This window comes from Lissotriton vulgaris, chromosome 3_1, assembly GCF_964263255.1.
Source record: "Lissotriton vulgaris chromosome 3_1, aLisVul1.2, whole genome shotgun sequence".
Classification (NCBI taxonomy): Eukaryota; Metazoa; Chordata; class Amphibia; order Caudata; family Salamandridae; genus Lissotriton; species Lissotriton vulgaris.
The window spans coordinates 1,011,015,646-1,011,031,052 of record NC_141689.1 but is presented as its reverse complement, the minus strand read 5'-3'; positions in this window follow the sequence as shown (position 1 = coordinate 1,011,031,052).

The window sequence follows — 15,407 nt, the reverse complement described above, 5'->3', positions numbered from 1 at the left end:
GTGGATAGGGTGTCACTTTGACACCCTGTTGCACCCGTGATTCAGGCTTGTGTGCCATGTGACACACATACATGCCCTCAGGGCATGTATGTGTGCCACATGGCACAGGTGTACATGCACAGATGTGCATGTACACAGGAATTCGTTATTTACCATCAAATATATTTGATGGTAAATAACGAATTCTGAAGGGTCTGTGGCACTGTTTTCAGTGCCACCTACATCACAAATTACCGATTCGGTAAATTTACATGTTCGGTAATTTACAGAATCGGTAAATTTACCGAATCTGTAAATTTACAGAATCGGTAATTTTAAGGCCCCCTATATCTGGAACTCCAAATACCGGTCGGTAGCGGCCGAAATCGGCCGTTACCGACCGGTATTTGACTACCTACATCTGACCTTTAGACTCTTGTGCCATGGTAATTACATTTATATACACTTTGCCTGGAGTATTCACATGCCGATTATTAAGCAAAGGGTTCATAACCTGTGAGCAGCGGCGGCCAGTAGTGGGAGTACCTGCCGGGCGGTGATGTGGGAGGGGGAGGGGCAGGGTGGGGGGTAGTAATGTATGGATTATGGACTTTAACAAGTAAGTAAACATATAAATAAATAAAACAAATTTCGTTGCGTGCACTGCATCACCAAATGCGATGCAGTGCGCGCTACGAAATTCACTTTATTTATTTATATGTTTACTTACCTGTTAAGGTCCGTAATCCATATATAACTACCCCCTACCCTGCCCCTCCCCCTCCCCATGTCACCGCCTGGCAGGTACTCCCAATACCGGCCGCTGCTGCCTGTGAGGTATTCAGACAAAATATCAGGAAATATATCCCCATACCAACATTTCCAGTGTAAAATATTTTGACATGAAAGCAAGAATTTCGATGTCAAGAATATTGATTTTTAAAATATTTATTTTTTCATTATCATTATCATTAATATCGTTTGCAAAAATATAGTGGTTTAAAATGTCGTTTTTTAATTATTGTTATGTATTTTTGTATACATTTTAAATGTATATGATGTAATTTTATTGTATAATTATTTTTAATATATGTGTTACATTTTTAGTAGTTACTGAATTTAATTTAATTACATTTTGTGTAGCGGGCTGTGGGTCTATAGGAGTATAGGGTGGGAAGTAATTTAGTTATAATTAATTAATGATTCTTTTTTTATTTAATATTATTTATTTAATTGATATTTAGTTGAGTTAATTGTGTTTTTCATTTTTTTGGGGTACATTTTATGTGCGGTATGTGGGGTTTATAGGAGCTAATGATTTTTTTATTTATTTATATTTTGTTGTTAATATTAATTAATTGATAATGATGTTTATTGTGTAATTACTTTTTTTTAGTAGTGGGTTCTGCGGTTATCAGGGTAAATGTGGGAAGTAATTTATTTTCAATAAATTAATAATGAGTTATTAAGTGAAATTAAATCAGTAATTGATCATTCATTGTATTTATTGTTCAATAATTTTATTTTTTTAGGTGCATGTTGGGTTTATATGGATAAGGGTAGGAAGTAATGTATTTTTAATTAATTAATAATTAGTTCTTTATTATTATTTGATAATTAATTATGTTAGTTGTTTAATTAGGAGCAGGTTGTGGGGTTTATCGGGGTAAAGGGTGGGGAGTATATTAATTTAAATTAATCTATAATTAGTTGTTAAATACTATTAATTAAAAAATTATTTTTTTATTGTGTATTTCGTTTTTTTATAGTTTAATTTTAGGTGCAGTTGTGGGGTTTATAGGGTAGAGGGTGGGAAGTTAATTCATTTGAATCAATTAATATTTAGGGCCCGATTATGATGTCGGACAGAAAGCCTCCGACTAGCTTCTGAAGGCTTTTCACTTGACATCATGGCTTTCAGTTCAACCACCGCATTAGGATGACGGCGGTCAGAGTGAAGCCTGCGGGGGGATTCCGATGTGCTTCCGATGGGCTCCTTGACCCCATCGGAAGCCACACTAATCCCCTAATGATGGCAGAGCCATGCTCGACTCCGCCGTCGGGATTATGACGTCACTTTCCAACAGCCTTTTCATGTCGACCTTTCCGACATTGAAATGCTATCAGAAAGAGTCTTTGGGGGCCCCTAGCAGGGCCCACTTCCCACCTTCCCCTCCTATATGGGGCCTGCGAGGACTTAAACATCCCGGCACCATGTGGCAGGCAACTAGGGCGGTTGCATCCATATCCGGTGGTTAGAACCCCGACCTATGGTCAGTTGGTTCCAGACCGCATCGTGTCCGCCCAACATAATAAATGTACCCATAGTTTTTAATTATTAATATTTGTGTAATTGATAGTTAATTGTGTTAATTGTTCAATTAAATTATTTTTTTACAATTTTAGATGTGGGTTGTGGGATTTATAGGGTTTTGGGATGAGAAGTAAATTAATTTTAAGCAATCAATAATTATTTCTTAATTAATATTAATTATTAATGTAATAATTATTTATATTAATTGTGTAAATCATTTTTTGTTACATTTTATGAGTGTGTTGTGTGTTTCGTGGGGGTATATTTTGGAAACTACATGAATTATAATTAATTGATAATTAATATTTCATTAATGATAATTAGTTTGTTGCTAAATATTTATATTAATACTGTACTTTTTACAAGTTAAGTTTTAGGTGCAAATTTTGAGTTTTGTGGTGTTATATTGTGAGAAGTAACTACATTTTATTAATGTAATAAATAATGTTTTGTCCATAAATCATTTCTAAATAACAATATTCATTTTTATGAAAAATATTTTTGTCTTTATTTATAATAATATTTTTTGATTGCATAAACATATCTTTTTCATAAAATTTACCAAAACTCACTATTAGAGAGGAAAATCTAAAACTTCCAAATGAATGTCAAATCCATACTTGTGGGAATAAGTGAGGTATGAAGGAGATTGTTTTTTACCAACAGCATATATATGCGTTTATGTAGAAAGTTACATTTTGGTTAAATAAAGGGGCCCTGGTCTTTCATTGTCATGCTGCATGCGAAAACATTTTCTCAAAACTGTGCCAGTGTTAAGGCTAATCTAATAATTGACGGTAATTTTTAGTACCTACAAAGGCACATAAGGAATGAATGGGGAGTCATTCCTTATTTGCGATTAGCAATTAGCGAATCGCAAATAAGGCAGCTGTAGGAATCGCAATAAATATTGCGATTTCTACATGAATCCCGTTTTGCGAGTCTTTAATAGCGATTCCTTAATAATCGCTATTAAGGACTCGCAAACCATGACAATGATGAATCTGGGGGATAGTGCCTGCAATATTGATACCTTCATCTGTGAATTCACAAGCAAATTAAGGGCAATGGGGCATATTATCAAGAAACAGCGTTAAAATTATCGCCGCTAAGTGGCAATAATGGGCTTGATAATACGGCCTTGTGAATTACCATAGAAGCCCGTGTTCTGGTGTGAACATGGGCTTCTATTGGAATACTCAAGGGCATATTATCAAGTCCATTATCGCTGCTTTAGCGACAGTTTCCTGCCGCTAAAGCGGCGATAATTTTAACGTTGTTCTTTATAATATGCCCCAATGTTCCTTCACTAGCAGTGACGTTAAATGTTAAATAAAGTTACGTAGCACCAAAAAGGTTTATAATATAATAAAGGTAGTGAACTTTGGGATTATATGGCTTGTGAACAATTACAGATTACAGAGAATTTATTTTTAAAATGCCTCTTGTGTGTCCCGGCCGCCACTTCCTACTTTGCAGTTCATGAGAAGTTAGGAGTAGAATATTTGAGCGATATTCTCTCCCTACGCCCATTGACCTGCTGGTTGAAACTGTGGCTGAGCCGAGACATCCCCCTAACACACCTGATTGTAAATGATTTCATTTCTCATGATAAGGCACTAGGTACCCCATGGCTGAAGTATTTAAAAACAGTTTTTGTGAGCTGGGCCGCCCTGAACTATTTGATCGTCCTACTGAAATTGTAAAAGGGGATGTTGAAGCAATTAAGCAGTCTTTTCTCCTGCGACGGAAGGCCGTGAGTGAGGGTGCTGAGTTACAGAAAACAAGTGTCAGGAAATATATCATGGTTAAAACATGTATGACAATGGAGCCTTACCTACTCGGCACATTTAGTACCCATGAAAAGTTCTTGTTAACAAGATTTAGATTGAACTTGTTCCATCATCTGCTTATAAGACCAAAAAAAGATGTTTTTAATAAACTTCCTGCACCCTGTGGCTGAGACGGAAAGTCTCCACAGGATATGCTGCATTTTATGTTTTTATGTAGATTTTATGAATATCCGCGTAAACGCTACCTGCTTGTTCTTTTAAAGAAACTTAATTTTAATCAGATACGACCAGCCTTTTTATATTTACAATTGTTGCACAGTGATAGTATCCTCCAAATAATTGAATTTTAAAAAATGTCTCGTAGATTGAGAATCTGTCTGGATCAATGAATGTTAATATATTAATGAATTACAGTTCTACGGAACTAATGTAGATAGGGAAATGTATCTTTGTAATTACACTTCACCAATGTTTTATGTATGTACAGTATGAAATGTGTACTTTTATGGTTGAATCAAACCGAAATAAAGTCTCTTTTGAATTTGAATTTAATAAAGGTAGCCTATATATTACTTAGTCACTTTCATCACTGTTTTGTTTGTTTGTTCATTTATACACAAACCCTCTTCACTTTTATGTTTTATTCTCTCCATTTACAGATTTTAAATACGAGTGTGTGTACTGGACCATACCACATATTACAGGTGGAGTAACCTTAAGTATACTGATATACTAGGGGTACATTGGCATAAAGAGAATCTAGCATAGAGATCTGAAGGTCCTGATGAAAGCCGGTAGAGACAGGGATTACGGCTCAAACATGTCTACCATTATTGCAGAACAGAGGGGTGAAAGCTGCATAATACCGTGACCTCACCACCATCCCAGGGTATGAATTACCTTTGTAATGCTGACAGGGGAATCCAAGAATGAGGATGGAGCCCTCTGAAACCAGGTTCAGACAGAGGCTGAAAACCTTTCTTTTTCCCAGGTTAAACTCAGCATAGTGTACCCTTGCCCCTATGTCCAGCCTCTTGAGCTTGGCCGAAGAGTTGTAGGCAGGGTTGTCAGCGCGGGGACGCACTGTTCTCTGTGCAACCAAGCGCTTAACAAATGCCATAAACTAAACTAAACTAAACTAGAATAAAATTATTATTAGGATATCCCTTATGTAGTTTTAGACTTATTATCTGCACCTTCCTTGGGTCCTTCTTTGCCTTTTCCGTTTGTTTGTATTGTCTTCCACACTCTATTGTTCTTCCTCAAGTGTTGGTCTTCGCTGAGGTGTCACAGCAGCCCTATGATGGCACATGCCACAATTCGTTGTGGGTGAGAGCAGTTTTTTACAAAGTAATGCGCCTTGTCATACCTTTATTGTAGATTGATACTAAATAAGAATTGCGACAACAGGAACCTTCATTTTCTATGTGTTGATACCTACAAGTACATTCAGAAGAACCCACTAAATGGTGGATAATCATAACCTCACAATGTCTTTGTGTTTCTGTCTTGCTAAAGGTCTAGTACATCTGTATTGGGTGTTTCTGCCATCTCCACATCACAGTGGGCCTAGACTATTCATCCACCAAATGGAGCTCCCTTTCCATAGCTTTTGTAGACTTTGTCTGTACTCCATTTCGGACCATGGTCTAATTTCACCTCATTGTTCCAAACTTTAACAACATGATGTGTTTCAGGAAATTTAGTACCTTTTCTCCTTTTAAGTTTGGGTCTAGAAATGTGTACCAGGTTGCCTACTTTCCTTTGGGGTAATAAAACTGCATGCAATCTGTCATAATGTCCTTTGTTAATCCTTCTTCAGGTTTCTTTCTTGTGCAAGCGTATTGTCACACCATCAAGAGGGTGTCAATTAGCTCCCTGTCTCTCTTTCCGTCAAGGAAACAAAAGGTGATACTCTGGTCAAAGAATGTGGAGTGGTACGATATGCCCGCATCACATCTGGAGGCATTCTTTCACAATATGGTTCATTCACTCCATCTTTCAATAGCCCTTGGAAAATATAGTGCTGTTCAATGATGAGAGATGCCCATCTCTTAAAAATGTTTTCATCTCATCTGAAGTTAGCTGGACTCCATTGTCCGTCACTAGCCTCCTAGGGATTTGCTCATCCTTGAACATAACATTTAAGAATTCAATATTACTGGGGGTAGTAATGTGAGTACCTGCTTGAAGGACAACCCATTTAGATTGATAATCCACTAAAACTAAAATGAATTTACTTTTAATCATCTGACACTTACTTGGTCCTTTGATATCCAGTGCTACTTAGTCCCAAAGTTTAATAGGGACAACCACCGGATTTAAGGGGCAATTGTACAGCACCCTCACCTTATCACTAATGGAACAATATAAGCAATCTCTCATCTTAGGTTCAATCATGCGATCTCACCCAGGCCACCAATGTGTAGATCTTACCCTATTTTTGATCAACTACTCAATAAATATCCCTCATCAGCAACATCTGCTATTTTAGTCCTAAGAGATTTGGGTGGTATTAGTCATTTACCTTTATATAATCTGTAATTGGACAGATTGAGCTAATTTTGTACATCATAATATGCTCTCACATTTTCTTCTAGATCACTCTTGTTAGGTCAACCTTCTCCAACACATTCCTTTCCATTTACGAAAGCCTGGTCTTTCAATTAACATTTTTCCCATTCCTCCATGTCAAGGCCTCCTATATTCACGTTCATGACAATCTGTTGATCCATACAGTAGTGTTCCAATTCATGCTGGAATAGTCAAATGGGATGAGCAATCTACAACAGCATTTCTCAAGCCTGGCAAACATTCCATTACAACATTTCAAACCTCCAAGCTAAGTAAACATTTTGAAATTCTAGTTAAAAAGCAAGTCCATGCTTCAAGGTCTACCACAGAGTAATTGTATTCTGCTTTCTTTAGCTCGCTAGAAGCAAATGGTGCAATACATTCCTTCTCACCAACAATTTGTGACAGTGTAACACCCAACCCCTTTGTACTTGCATCAGTGGCAATTATGGTCTTTTTTTAGTGTCAAAACATCCTAAGGTGCAGACATCCGATATTTCATTTTTAGTGGTTCCAAACACTTCCTGAGACTCCTCACTTCAGTCAAATTGTGCTTCCTTCTTTATTAAAATTCAAAGAGGGTCAACAATCTTGGCAAAATGTTTTACAAATTTGCAGTGGCAGTTTGTGATCTATCGATGTAGAGGGGCGCTCGGGCTGAGTGGATGTTTTAACCCACTGACAGGCACTGTGATAAATACCTTTAGTCTCGATATGAAAGCTCTCAATCATGGCTCGTTAAGAGTGTTTTATTTATAACGAGCCATGATTGAGAGCTCTGAACTTGAGGCTGAAGGAAGTGTGAGTTTCTCACAATGCCTGTCAATGGGGCAAAAAATTAAATAATATTAAAATATTTACTTATCCACACGATCCTGGTATTCTCCTCGTCCGAATTCCCAGTGTGAGTCTCGGAGCCTCAGCCAACTCACCTCTACCACTCTAGATGCTGCTCTCATGCTACTGATAATGTTCAGCAGCATGAGAGCAGAGCTAGGATTGGCTGGAGCAGGCTGGCTCAATGCTCCTTTAGGCCTGCTCTCCACTGCTGTCTAAGACAGCTCAAGTGGAGAGATTTAAAGAGTGCATGTCAGGCTGTCTGTCAGAAGATAGCCGGCCAAAGCAACATGCACACGTTAAGCAGAAGTAGGTACCTCCTCCCCTACTGCAAAACTGCAGTAGCAATGGCCCAGCCCCTTCTTGACTCTTGGCTCGGTCTGAGAGCATCTGTGAAAAATAATATGGCAATAAATTCACTTTATTATTTTTCACTTCTGCAGCAGGGGCAACACTTCTCTGCCCATATCAAGGAACCACCGCTGAAAATCTAGAGTAGAATTCCTCCAACCTAAGAACTGATCTGAGCTGGTCTTTATTCTAAGGTGACAGAACAGCCTTAAGTGCCTCAACCAAATAAAATTTTGTTTCTTTAATGGAAGATGGTATATCATAAATCATTGATTGATCGTATAATCATCCTTATTGATAGTGAGCCCTGACAATTTCTGTCTAGGGGAAAAGTTCTCCTAAACTTCTGTTGTGCTTGGGAGAAAGTGGATTAATAGTTGGGGTGGCTGGTAGGCCACAACAAGTTCTATGTTCACTATTCCTGTTAGGTCCAATTAAGGTTTCAATCATTTAAACCAGAGCTCATGCCATTGGTAGCTGTGGCACAGAGCAGACCTTCTTGCTTTAAGAAAATATGTAAAGCATTAAGAAGTACCAAATTAGCTAAAAGTCAAAAATACGGTGTAGGTATCCAACCTGTCTACCTCAAATTCAAGATCCATAGATGCAACAGATGCTGGTTTACTCGTGGTAGTAAAAATTGGAAGTTTTCAGGAAAAACTAACAGTCCAATGTAAAATATTCTAAAAAAAAGTATGTGGTCGCGTTTGATCTGCACTCACTAGTAGTGTACACCAATCACTGTATATGAAACACAAATGCAAAGTCCAAATCCTCACCACTGACCACCAATGTTAGATCTGGGGGTTTCTAGCTGGCAATGGTATTCACCTTTGTCCAACTAGGGACCCTGACTTCTAAGTCAGGATAAGGGGATTACACTCCTTAATAACCCCTGCTCACCCCCTTGGTAGCTTGGCGCGAGCAGACAGGCTTATCTCAGAGGCAGTGTGGTAAGCATTTGTGAATATACACATTAATACAGTGAAAACACTACAGATGGGCACAACACAGGCTTTATAACAATAAGTATTATTTATATAGACAAACACAAGACCACAAACGACAAAAATCCACAATACTACACTTAAGATTGCTTAAAAGAAGATTAAAGTTGCTTAGTTCAAGTTAATGATAAATGCGACAAAGTTCTCAACAAAGTACCTGGATGCGTAACGCAAAGTAAACAAAAGGCTTGCAAAAGGGGAGATGCGTCAGTTCCGTGATCCGGGGGAGATGATGCGTCGTGCCTCAATGCTTTACGCAGAGTCTGGGATGCGTCGTGATCCTTACCGGTGCAGAGGTGATGCGTAGATTCTCAGCCTGTGGGGCCTTTTCGAAGCATAAGATGGCGCCTTGGTACGATGCGACGATCCGGTTGAGATGCGAGAAGATGGCGCCCTTGATGCGGCGATGCGATGACGATGCGATGACGCCCTGGCAGCCTTGGGACGAATCTTTACTTTGGAGCCGTGACAGGCCCTGAAACACGCTTCTCCGGTGATGCGATGGCGACTCTCTCGATGGCGTCACGCTTCTCCAGTGATGCGACAGCAGGCAGCTTCGATTAACACACGCTTCCAGGGAGATGAGACGAAGGCTCACTTCTCCGGTGGTGCGACAGTTTCAGCTGCGGCGGCGACACGCTTCTTCTCGATGCGTCGCACTTCCAGCTCCCAGCAACACGCAAATGTCTAGAGTTAGAATCCCCAACAAGGAAATTCAGTGGGGAAGTGAAGTCTTTTGTCCTTGAGACTTCAGCAGGAGGCAAGCACAGTTCAAGCCCTTGGAGAATATTCTGTAGATGAAAGTCCTTACAAAGTTCTTTCTCCTTTCCCTTGGCAATGAAGCAACCACTGCATGCCAACCCAGCTACCAGCACACTGGCAGAGGGGCTGTACAACTCCTGCAGCTTCCTTGGTTCTTCTCCTTGGCAGAAAGGTTTCTTGTCCAGAAGTGATCTAATTTCTTGGCATCAGGGTCCCAATATTTATACCCCAAAATCTTTTATTCTCTGAAGGCAGAGAGGCCTCTGCCTAGTCTAAACCAGTTCCTGAGCACTTTGTTTACATGACTCTCTTCTTCCTTTCACTGTGCAGGGCAGAGCCATCAGCCGCCCCACAGGAGGTGAAGCCAGCACAGGGGAGGGAAGATACAGCTCTGGAGCACTCTGTTGACATGATTCCTCCTCTCCTTTCACAGTGCAGGGCAGAGACATCAGACAAGCCACAGGAGGTAGAGCCAGCATTGTAGAGGGACGGTCCAGCCCTATTCAGGTCCCAGGTGCAACTCCTCCCTCCCATCTAGATGCAGATCTCTCTATTCACCACCAGGCTTCCCCAGCCTGTCTCCTGGAATCCCCCAGCCCTATCACTCACAAACCCAGACAAGGAATACACAACCCAGCAGAGGCAGGCCTGGATAGTTAGGCAAGAAAATACCTACTTTCTAAAAGTGGTATTTTCAAACACAGTATATTAAAACCAACTTTACTAAAATATGTATTTTATTATTCTGAGTTCAGGCATACTCAATTCGAATTCCTACCATGTTCCCTGAGTCAGTTAGGATTATAAGAATGTAATAATCTAAATGCCCATTCTGGCCTATGAGAACAGGTAGCCTTCAATAGTGAAAAACAAAAATGGCTGTAATTCACTATTAGAACATGCTACACACATCAGAGAATGTCCTACCTTATACGTACAATGCACCCTGCCCTTGGGCCTACCATTGGGGTGTCTAATATGAAGCAAAGGGAATGTTTAAGGACTGGCAAGTGGGTGCACTTCGCCAAGTCGACATGGCAGTGCTAGACTGCACACAGGCCTTGCAATGGCAGGCCTTAGACACACTTTACAAGCTGCTTCTGTGGGTGGCACAACCAGTGCTGGAAGCCCACTGGCAGCATTTGATTCACAAGCCCTGGGCACACATGGTGCACTGTACTAGGGGCTGACAGCTAATTCAAATAACCCAATCATGGAATAACCAATTAATAAATACATTTCACATAGGGAGCACTTGCACTGTGGCACTGATTAGCAGTGGCACAGTGCCCAAAGCATAAAACCAGCAAAAACATATCAAAACAGAGGAGGCAATCCGTCAAAATCGAAGGGAGACTCACCCCAATGATGCCAGGTCTAACAAAAACACAACAGAAATCCTACTTAAATTGATGAGTATATTGAATAATTTAATGAAAAAATGACACTAAAATGACAAAAATCCAATAAAGGGAAAATAAATTGTTAAAATAGCACCCAATTGCATTAAACACCAACCACGGTCATCTGGTTGCCCTGACCAGGGCCTAGGCATGATTTAACGCCGACCAGGATGGATCACGTGTTGGTTACGGAAACCAGGTTTTTTCTGGTCAGAAGCTTTACCTTTTGACTTAGTTGATTAAATAGAAGTCATAACTCCTTAGCAGGGCAAGGCAGCATGCTATAGCAAAGAATAACTTCATGAGACCGTCTAAGTGTTGGACGAAGTCCTGGTGAAGTTTAATTTTGGCAGAAAAGTTCAGAGTGAAAAAAATGTTAAATTCACACTCAAAGAAGGTACCTTGTCGGTTACTTTTGGCGCTTCACCCGGTAAAGATTTCTACGTTTCAACTTAGCCATCTTTTTGAATCTATGATTCCTCCAACGTGGCAAGGCTGCAAGCTAGAGCCAAACCTGGTTCCACAAGGCTGGGTACCTTCTCTGCGATGTCCTGCTGAAACAGATTTGCTGCGGAAAAGCTCTGAGCGGGAGCAACCAGAGTCTTTGGCCCAGCTGCAACACAACCTTGTTAGATAGACTGGGCAGGTTTGTACTGGTCCTCCAGAGGTCTTTGGAGTCAAAAGGTTTCCAAATCTCATGTTTTTAGGGTATTTGGAGGAGGAGGAGTACACTTTAACACATCCAAGAGTCCCAGGACCTCAAGAACAGCACTTGATGGGTGAGGCTCACTCTAAGAGAAGCCAACAGCACAGTCCTGGGCAGATCCAGTTGAAACTGGTGGTCAGCTGGGCTCCTCTGCAAAATGGCTTCTATGTTATGTTATCTTATTTGCTTTTATAACGCGCAGAGCTACTCCAAGAAATGTGCTGGTGCGATCAGGAAAAAGTTGTGAATCTTGAAAAAAACTGAAAATCAAAGAGAAAGGTTTTCAGCTTTCTCTTAGAGTCCACAGAATTGTGAACACTGCGTAAAGCTAGCGGCAGGGCATTTCAAGCCTGTGCAGCCTTCAAGGTCAGGGAACTCCCTCCCAGCCTCTGGCGAGTGAACCGATGGATCGGGCCAGAAGTTGTGAGGAGGACCGCAATTGACAATCCGGGACATAGAAGGAAAATCTCTTCTGTAGATCATTGGGCCCACAGCAATAGAGGGCACTGTGAGCAATGGTAAGAATTTTAAATTTGATCCGCGCCTCAACAAGAAGCCAGTGCAATGTTAGCAGGTGGAAACACACACTGCTTCTGCTGAAAAGATCCAGCAGAAGCCTGGCGGCCGAATTTTGGATGACTTGAAGCCTATTTAGAGGATAGCCCAGAGTACTAATTAACAACCCATTGGCGTAATCGAGGTGAGAAAGGATCAAAGTGCGATCAACGGTTTCCTTCGCAGATCTAGGAAGGAGAGGAAGAAACTTCCTCAACATTTTCAGAGTTGCAAAGCAGGTACCTCCCAGCCTCTTGATCTGGGTGGAGAACAGAAGGTTGTCCTTGAAACCCCCCCCAAATTCTTGGCAGAGTTGCCCTTAGAAGTAGGTAGGGGAAAACCGGAAGGCCACAGCAACTCTCTAAAGTTATCCGGCAATTTGCTATACAAAAGAATCTCAGATTTTTCCACGTTACACTTAAGCTGCGCTGCAGCGAGCCAGTGAAACACTGAGGACAAACAATGTTGAACAGAACAGACCGCGGCATCTTCCCTGCTCCAAGTGAATAGGATTTGGGAGTCATCCACATAGACAATCACCCTAGCCCGTAACCCCTCTGCCAAATAAATCAGAGGAGTGACATAGATGTTAAAAAGGAGTGGGCTAAGGGAAGACCCCTGTGGAACACCCGTAGTCACTGGAAGAGGTGTTGATGAGAACAGCGGCAGCCAGACCTGCTGTGTCCTGCCCTCCAGGAAGGATTGGAGCCAGCCCCAGGCTGTGCCAGAAAGGTTGACCGCAGAGAGCCGAGCAAGAAACAGTGCATGATGCACCATGCTGCCCTCAAGCCGGCATCCAGACACTCCCAAATCACCTAGGAGACCTCCACCAATGGCGACTCCGAGCTGTAAGATGCACGAAACCTTGACTGGGCCGGGTATAATAAGCCAGCACCCTCGACAAACTCAGTAAGTTGCCTGGTCACGACCTTCTCACACACCTTAGTCAGACTGGGCAAAAGAGAAATATGTCGATAGTTACCAAGAATCGATGGATCCAGTGAGGGCTTTTTCAGCAGAGGGAGAATTTTCGCTTGCTTCCAACCCACCGGGACAAGGGCTTCCCGGAGAGACATGTTAATAATGACATTAACCTCTGGGTTGATGATCTCAGCAGCCGAAGCCAGCAATCTGGCCCCACAGGGGTCCGAAGGCGAGCCTGATTTTAGACCTCTGAGAATTTTAAGAGTGCAGGACAAATCCACAGGGGAAAATGTGATCAGAGCATGGGAAGGCTCAGATGGCAGCAGAGCAGAAGGCACAGAGCAGCTTGTTGTGCTCTGTAGCTAGCCAACTGACCCTTTGAGTCCACTTCTTTGTCATGCATACAAGTGGGAGCAGGTCCAACCTTACAGGACTCCTCACAGATCTCAAAAGCGGCTGCAGTCCTTCATCTGTCTTCAGTAGTGTTCTGCAGAGGTTGCCTAGGAGACCCTTATTCCTGCCTGTCACTGGCCTGTGGGTGGTGGTGACCCCTGGCCCCTACCCAACTATGAGGGAAAAGGTTCACAGGGGTGACCTTATCCACGTTTGCACCAGTTCCTGTGTGCCCTACATCAATCAATACCACAGTACCCCTCGCTACCTAAATTCAACATGGCATAACATTTCTTCCTCTCTGTAGAGCTCTTGGACCCACCCTAGAGAAGTGGCCAGTGAAATGAGCAATCCCTACAGTCTGATCAGTCAAACTGGTCCTGGGCATGGGTATAGAAGCAATGTTTCATTCCGCCTCTGGAATTTGCTGAATTTTGGTCATTCCACCTTACTCTTTAAGGTGGATTTCCTTCCAAATTCTGTGAGCTGCATATTTTCTGTCCATTGGTGGAAATCCACAGAATCTCACAGAGTTTTTATGTACCTACGTAGTATTCCACAGAGTGAAACTCCACAAGTTCTGCCCACCCCTTGTTCTGGGGAACCTCTTCTCCCACTGGAATTGGTGCCTGGCTAACTTGATGGACAAAGAAGGGGCAGGACCAGGTTTTAGCTACACCTGCCTATTTAAGTTACTGGGCACAACCCAAATGATCAGTCAGCCAGAGGATCATAATACCTCCCCATATCCAATGCCTTTGTCTCAGCTGTGGGTGCAAGTTCACCCTTCATCAAGGGGCTGTTCACCTCCTGGGTGACAGTTGGAAGCATATGCAAATGGGATCCTAGAGGCTTTAGGCAGGTAACTGGAAACTTTCTAAAAGTACCTGTTCTTAAACAAAAAGTCCAAGAATAACATTTGTAGCTGGTTTCAAGGCAGAGATAACATTATTTAAATGTAACATTATCCCTCATTGCTGTCCTATGGAACAACTAACATTGATATAGTAAAAATAGCATTTTAGGCTTTTTCACTGTACTAAATATTTATATGTTTTACTTTAAAATACCATGAATCATGCCTTATTGTCATTAGTGCTGACTTTAGGGTCACTTAATATTTAAAAGGAGGATTATTCCTGTGTAAAGAGATTATTTCGAAAAGTTAAAGTGCAGTTTTACAACTGCACAGACATGTGACAGTGGTAGGCGTGTAGACATGTTTGCCCTGTAGTGCGTGGCACAATGGGTGCGACAGTCCACTAGTATCCCAACTTACATGTCATGGGTACACTTTGTGCCATATATTTGTGATGTATGGGTAAGTTAACTATGTATATCAGGAGTATGGCCAATCTGAACATGATTTAGGCGTCATAGCTAATGCACTCTAGCCTTTAGCATGTTCTATTGCATGCCTTAGGTCTTGGTTCTCCGTTATTATCTTTCCTTGTGTTCTAGGATTACTTATGAATCGAACTAGTTGAACTCAGTTTAATGATTCACTTAGTTCACAAAAATCACATGCATTAGCTGGACCTCTTAAGACAGCAATGAAATATGTTACTTATTCTGTTTTGCCTTGAACCCAGGGGAAAAAAAATATCTTTCTAATTCAACATTCATTTTATCCCCAAAATGTTCTTCCTGTTTTTTTAAGTTCAATTGATAAACATTGTTCTCTCCTGCACCTTGTGTTTGAATAGGATCTGAAAGATTTTCCTAAAATTCGCAACTTTCTGCACCTAGATTTTGCAGCACAATCTATTGCTTTCTTAATGGGGTGATTTTTTCCCCTCCTATGGTTAT